The sequence below is a fragment of the Bubalus kerabau genome, chromosome 16, assembly GCF_029407905.1.
Source record: "Bubalus kerabau isolate K-KA32 ecotype Philippines breed swamp buffalo chromosome 16, PCC_UOA_SB_1v2, whole genome shotgun sequence".
In the NCBI taxonomy this organism is placed as follows: Eukaryota; Metazoa; Chordata; class Mammalia; order Artiodactyla; family Bovidae; genus Bubalus; species Bubalus kerabau.
In genome coordinates this window covers 36,149,165-36,154,951 of record NC_073639.1, presented here as the reverse complement: position 1 = coordinate 36,154,951, position 5,787 = coordinate 36,149,165, and positions in this window count along the sequence as shown.

The window sequence follows — 5,787 nt, the reverse complement described above, 5'->3', positions numbered from 1 at the left end:
TTCTTTCAGAAAAGATGGTCAGTTTAGCCATAACAAGCATGGAATCGACAAAGAGGGTCAAATATAAAACAAACACATATGTAAGAAACAACAGAAAAATAAGTCACTCAAGCTTACTATTGTAAACTATGAAAATATAATTTAAAATGAAAAATTTTCTATTTGTAGATATCTTGGCTGAAACTGTACCAGTTATGTAGTGTGGGAATAAATAGGATCTACTGAAACCATATATAAGCCCCTGTGTCTGTATCCTCTGAAGTGAAAGGCATTTGCTATAGTCTCCCAGGCCTCCCTTGAGTCTCAAAAGGCTGACTCGAGAGTTAATGATTGGGAAATGTGAAGATATAGAAACAAAGAACAGCTGTCAGGCTGGGAAACTGGTGTCACTGAAGACCGTAAATCCACCGCACAGCAGAAGCACCGAACTCCCAGTTCCCTGAAAGATATAGATAAAGGCCTGCCACACATTCTTAAGTTGTTTCTAGAGGAAGCAGAACCCCTCCAGATGAAAACTGCTGGCCACAAGAACACAGGCCAGAGACTGGTTAAACACAGAAGGTTGATGATGCTTGAAACTGCACCTTGATGCCAACCAGTCTGAGAACTGTCCACCGGCTGATCGTGCATCTGGGAGCCCCCTCCATCACACTATAAAATCGCTTCTCTGAAAGCCATCAGGGAGTTCGGGTCTTCTGAGCATGAGCTACCTGCTCCAACTTGGTTTCCTTGGTTTCCAGCACAACTTTCCTTCACCACAACCCAGGGTCAGTAGATGGCCTTACTGCACATGGGCTAGTAGGCCAAAATTAGTTTGGGTCTCATTCTTAGGGGAGAAATTTTATTTTACATTTATAATTTAAACAAAACCTTGGTAGAAGAGTGATGCTGCATCTGCATCACAGAAATATTGAGCAGCTTTCCTAAGGCCTCATAGCCAGCCAGCCTCACTGCTCATCTTCCAGGCTGGTTGTGTAGTGTGCCCACTCCCCCCACCCCCACCAGAGTTCCCTTCCAGTCCTGACGCAGCACTGTAGAAAGGAGCTCCAGGACTAGAGGGCAACTGCTTAAGTTTGGGTCCTGATCAGTGGGTTCATCTGGGTGGGACCTCAGGCCTGCTTCTTTACTCTGTACTTGGACTCCACACTTCTAAAATGCAGATAATAAAACCTGTCTCACAGGAAGAGAGTGAGGATAAAATGAGATAATACATGTTAAGCTCTTGATTGGAGCCTGCAGGCCATATACCCAGATATGGAAAGTCGCAGGACTGAGTGACAAGCACATCGTAAGTACTCAAAAAGAAATTAATACAAATCCATACAAAACAAATATGGACATGTTTTAAATAAGATTTGCTGGCTACATGTAGCATTGTCAGAGTACATCTACCAAAAAAAAAAAAAAAAGTAAGAAATATCTCCATTCCACCAAAAAATAGCTAAACAGATTTTAAAAAACATTTTTACATATATATTTTACATATTTTTCTTATCATTAGAATTCTTTATTTTTACTTTAATCATCATATTCTTGGAGAAGGAAGTGGCAACCCACTCCAGTATTTTTGCCTTGAAAATCCCATGGATGGAGGAGCCTGGTAGGCTACAGTCCATGGGGTTGCAAAGAGTAGGACATGACTGAGAAACTTCACTTTTATCATATTCTAGACCATGAAGAATTGAGTTGTGTACTCAGTCCTGTATGATTCCTTGTGACCTCATGGACTGTAGTCTTCCAGGCTCCTTCGACCAGGTGATTTTTCCAGGCAAGAATACTGGAATGGGTTGCCATTTTCTTCTCCAGAGGATCTTCCCGACCCAGAGATAGAACCAGAGTCTTTTGTGTCTCCTGCATTAGCAGCAGATTCTTTACAAACTGTGCCACCTGGGAAGCCCAATTTCTCATACTATGTTTTACTATGTCTAGCAAAAGCTTCACATTCAAATGCTCTTATTTAATTGGCAACTAACATTCCTTTCAATAAATTATATAATACTTTATAATTTACAAAATACAGTTAGAATCCACAGTTGCTTTCCCTTTCATGAGCACTCTCAGCTCCTGTTCCACACTGTGGCCATACAAACTTTGTTAGAAAACCAACAATCCAACCACAGTGCTTATGTCAGGTAATGTGGATTTTATGAAAGATTTCAGGGAGAGATGTTCACTTTAAAGTAATTAAAAATTAAAGAATGCCTTAAAAGGATTCTCCAAATCCCTCCCACTTTTCAGAGTCTCACCTTAGCATAAATAATCTACTCAGGAAAACACAATCCTGAAATCCTAATTTCTTAAGGGTGATTCCTTAGAAAACAACTCAGCCAAAAGAAAAAGTTGAATCCCTTGTTTTCCTGCCTGTCCCCATCCTGAAAGAAGAAACCTACTCCAGTGAAATCACCTTTGTCAGAAATAATGTTGTGCTTATGGGCTTCCATGGTGGCTCAGATGGTAAAGAACCTGCTGAAATGCAGGAGGCCTAGGTTAGATCCCTGGGTTGAGAAGATCCCTTGGAACAGGGACTGGCTACCCACTCCAGTATTCTTGCCTGGAGAATTCTATGGACAGAGGAGTCTGGTGTTCCACAGTCTATGGAGTCACAAAAAGTCAGACATGACTGAGCAACTAACACTTATTTTCACTTATATTGTTGTATTATGGGGACACTTGAAGCTACACCCACAGCATCCTACTTGCCTGCTTTGACCACACTGCTATTTCCCTCTACCTGAGTGCTCTTCCATAAAGCAGCATCAGAGTGGGGCATGGGGGCCCCCACAGCACCTGGGCAATCTGTGCCCTCACCCTGCAGCCACCAGCACAAGCAGTGGCAATAGGTCAAATAAGAGATATTCAGAGATGATTCCAGTTTAAGTGTCTTTCTTAATCAAGTTGCTTTGCTATTTACATAATAGAAGGATAAATAGTTCTGTGGTATATTTTTTTTCTCCTGAAAAATGCATAGCTGATTTAATGTATATTCATGTTTCATTATCTATTCTATGACATGTCATCTATTTTGGCATGTCAAAAATATACATATACATATTTTTCCCTCTCCACCTCCTTTTTGGCTATTTGACTGTTATTCTGTGATCTCGGTACAAGAAGGGAGATATTATGATCTTAGTTTCTTAATGCTTTGTTGTTGTCTCATCATTTTTTTCTTTTTTCTATCTAGAAATTACCTCTTCTTCTCTAAATATTTGCTGAAATACACAATCCTTTCTGAACCCTTTCTTTCTCTGTCTGAGTTAATCACTGTGGCCACACAAAGACTTTTTGATCTCTGTCTCTTCATTGATCACTGTCTCTTCAGAACTGCTTGCTCTACATGTGAAACCCTTATTATTCTAATATGAAGATCCTTCTCCTCAACCCTTACAGAAGTTTCATATTCCTGTTGCTTAGAAAAGGTATTTGCCTCATAGAACATGACTTATGTTAATTGAATATACTGAAGCTGATGAGACCCATTACTAGTTTGATTTTTTTTAAATGTCTTTTGTTAAAGAGCTGTTTTTCAATTGATTTCTCATCAGCAGAACAAAAAAAAAATGTATTTTATATAGATGGGCAGAAGTGTACAAAGCTCCCTATTTGACTGGGCAAAAGTTTCATGAGCAAATATTTTTAATAAAGGCAAAGCAAAAGAATGTTTTCAAATTTGCTATGATGATGCTAAGAAATGACTTACCAGTTGTTTCCTACCAGTATGGGTCTTAGTTGTTTATATTGTGCAGTGAGGGTAGGTTATAAAAATTTTTGTCTTACTTTTCTCCTCAAAACTTGCTTTGAGAACCCCACGTGTGTGTGTGTTTGGATGTTGGTGTGTGGGTGTTAATCTGTTTTAGAGAGACAAAGAAGGGAAGAGAAAGAGGTGTTTAGGACAAACTTAAATCTTGCTTCAGTGATCACATTGTAGAGGACACTAAATGATGACCAGTGGCAATTATAAATATGAGTATAAACCCATGAACACACCAGTCATGGACATCTTGTAGTACAACAGGACAGCATCATGACTTTACTGTGATCCGTGGAATTCAACATGCTCTCCTTGTGGCTCAGCTGGTAAAGTACTCCCCTGCAGTGTGGGAGACCTGAGTTCGATCCCTGGATTGGGAAGATCCTCTGGGAAAGGGAAAAGCTACCCACTCCAGTAATCTGGCCTGGAGAATTCCATGGACTGTATAGCCCCTGGGGTGACAAAAAGTTGGACATGACTGACTGCCTTTCACTTTCATTTTCATGGAATTTCACTTTCATGAAATTCACTGTCATGAAATGTATAAATCCATCATTGATTACTATTTCTGTTTCACATATATACGGACAGAGTATACCATTTGTTATGGAAATTTAGATTAAATGCTCTCAGTTCAGTTCAGTTGCTCAGTTGTGTCCAACTCTTTGCAACCCCATAAATCACAGCACGCCAGGCCTCCCTGTCCATCACCAATTCCCGGAGTCCACCCAAACCCATGTCCATTGAGTCAATGATGCCATCCAACCATCTCATCCTCTGTAGTTCCCTTCTCCTCCTGCCCTCAACCTTTCCCAGCATCAGGGTCTTTTCAAATGAGTCAGCTCTTCACATTAGGTGGCCAAAGTATTGTAGTTTCAGCTTCAACATCAGTCCTAAACACTCAGGACTGATCTCCTTTAGGATGGACTGGTTGGATCTCCTTGCAGTCCAAGGGACTCTCAGGAGTCTTGTCCAACACCACAGTTCAAAAGCATCAATTCTTCTGTGCTCAGCTTTCTTTATAGTCAAACTCTCACATCCACACATGACCACTGGAAAAACCATAGCTTTGACCAGATGGACCTTTGTTGACAAAGTAATGTCTCTGCTTTTTAATCTGCTGTCTAGTTTGGTCATAACTTTCCTTCCAAGGAGTAAGTGTCTTTTAATTTCATGGCTGCAATCACCATCTGCAGTAATTTTGGAGCCCAGAAAAATAAAATCTCTCACTGTTTACATTGTTTCCCCATCTATTTCCCATGAAGGGATGGGACTGGATGCCATGATCTTAGTTTTCTGAATGTTGAGCTTTAAGCCAACTTTTTCACTCTCCTCTTTCACTTTCATCAAGAGGCTTTTTAGTTCCTCTTCACTTTCTGCAATAAGGCTGGTGTCATCTGCATATCTGAGGTTATTGATATTTCTCCCGGCAATCTGGATTCCAGCTTGTGCTTCCTCCAGCCCAGCGTTTCTCATGATGTACTCTGCATATAAATTAAATAAGCAGGGTGACAATATACAGGCTTGACGTACTCCTTTTCCTATTTGGAATCATTAAATGCTCTAAACTGTGGCAAAATAATTCAGGAATATATCAATTAATTTTTCCCAATATAATTTTATTTACAAGAGCAGACTTCTGTTTTGTAAAACCAGTCTTTCAAAAGAGCTTCAAATCTGTTGAAAAATATTCTGTTTTATAACTATCAATATTTCTGTAACTTTCAATAAATTGTTGGGTATGTTTGTTTCATTTCCAAAAGTGTTAGATGGACATGAACATTATGTCTTAGTAATAATATTGACACTAATTCAGTTATTTTTCTAAAATTACCTGGAATTTAAATCCAGAGCCCTTAACTTTCCTGGAGATTTTTTTTTTTTTTTTTTTAATATATTGAGGTCTTCTGTTATGTTCATGGATGAGAGCATGAGTCTCTCACTACTCTATGAGATTTCCTCCAAAATACTGGCATTGTGGTATAGTCTTGTGACAGTTTTGCAACAGATTTTGGGGGTCCAGTGGTGCCTGCCTT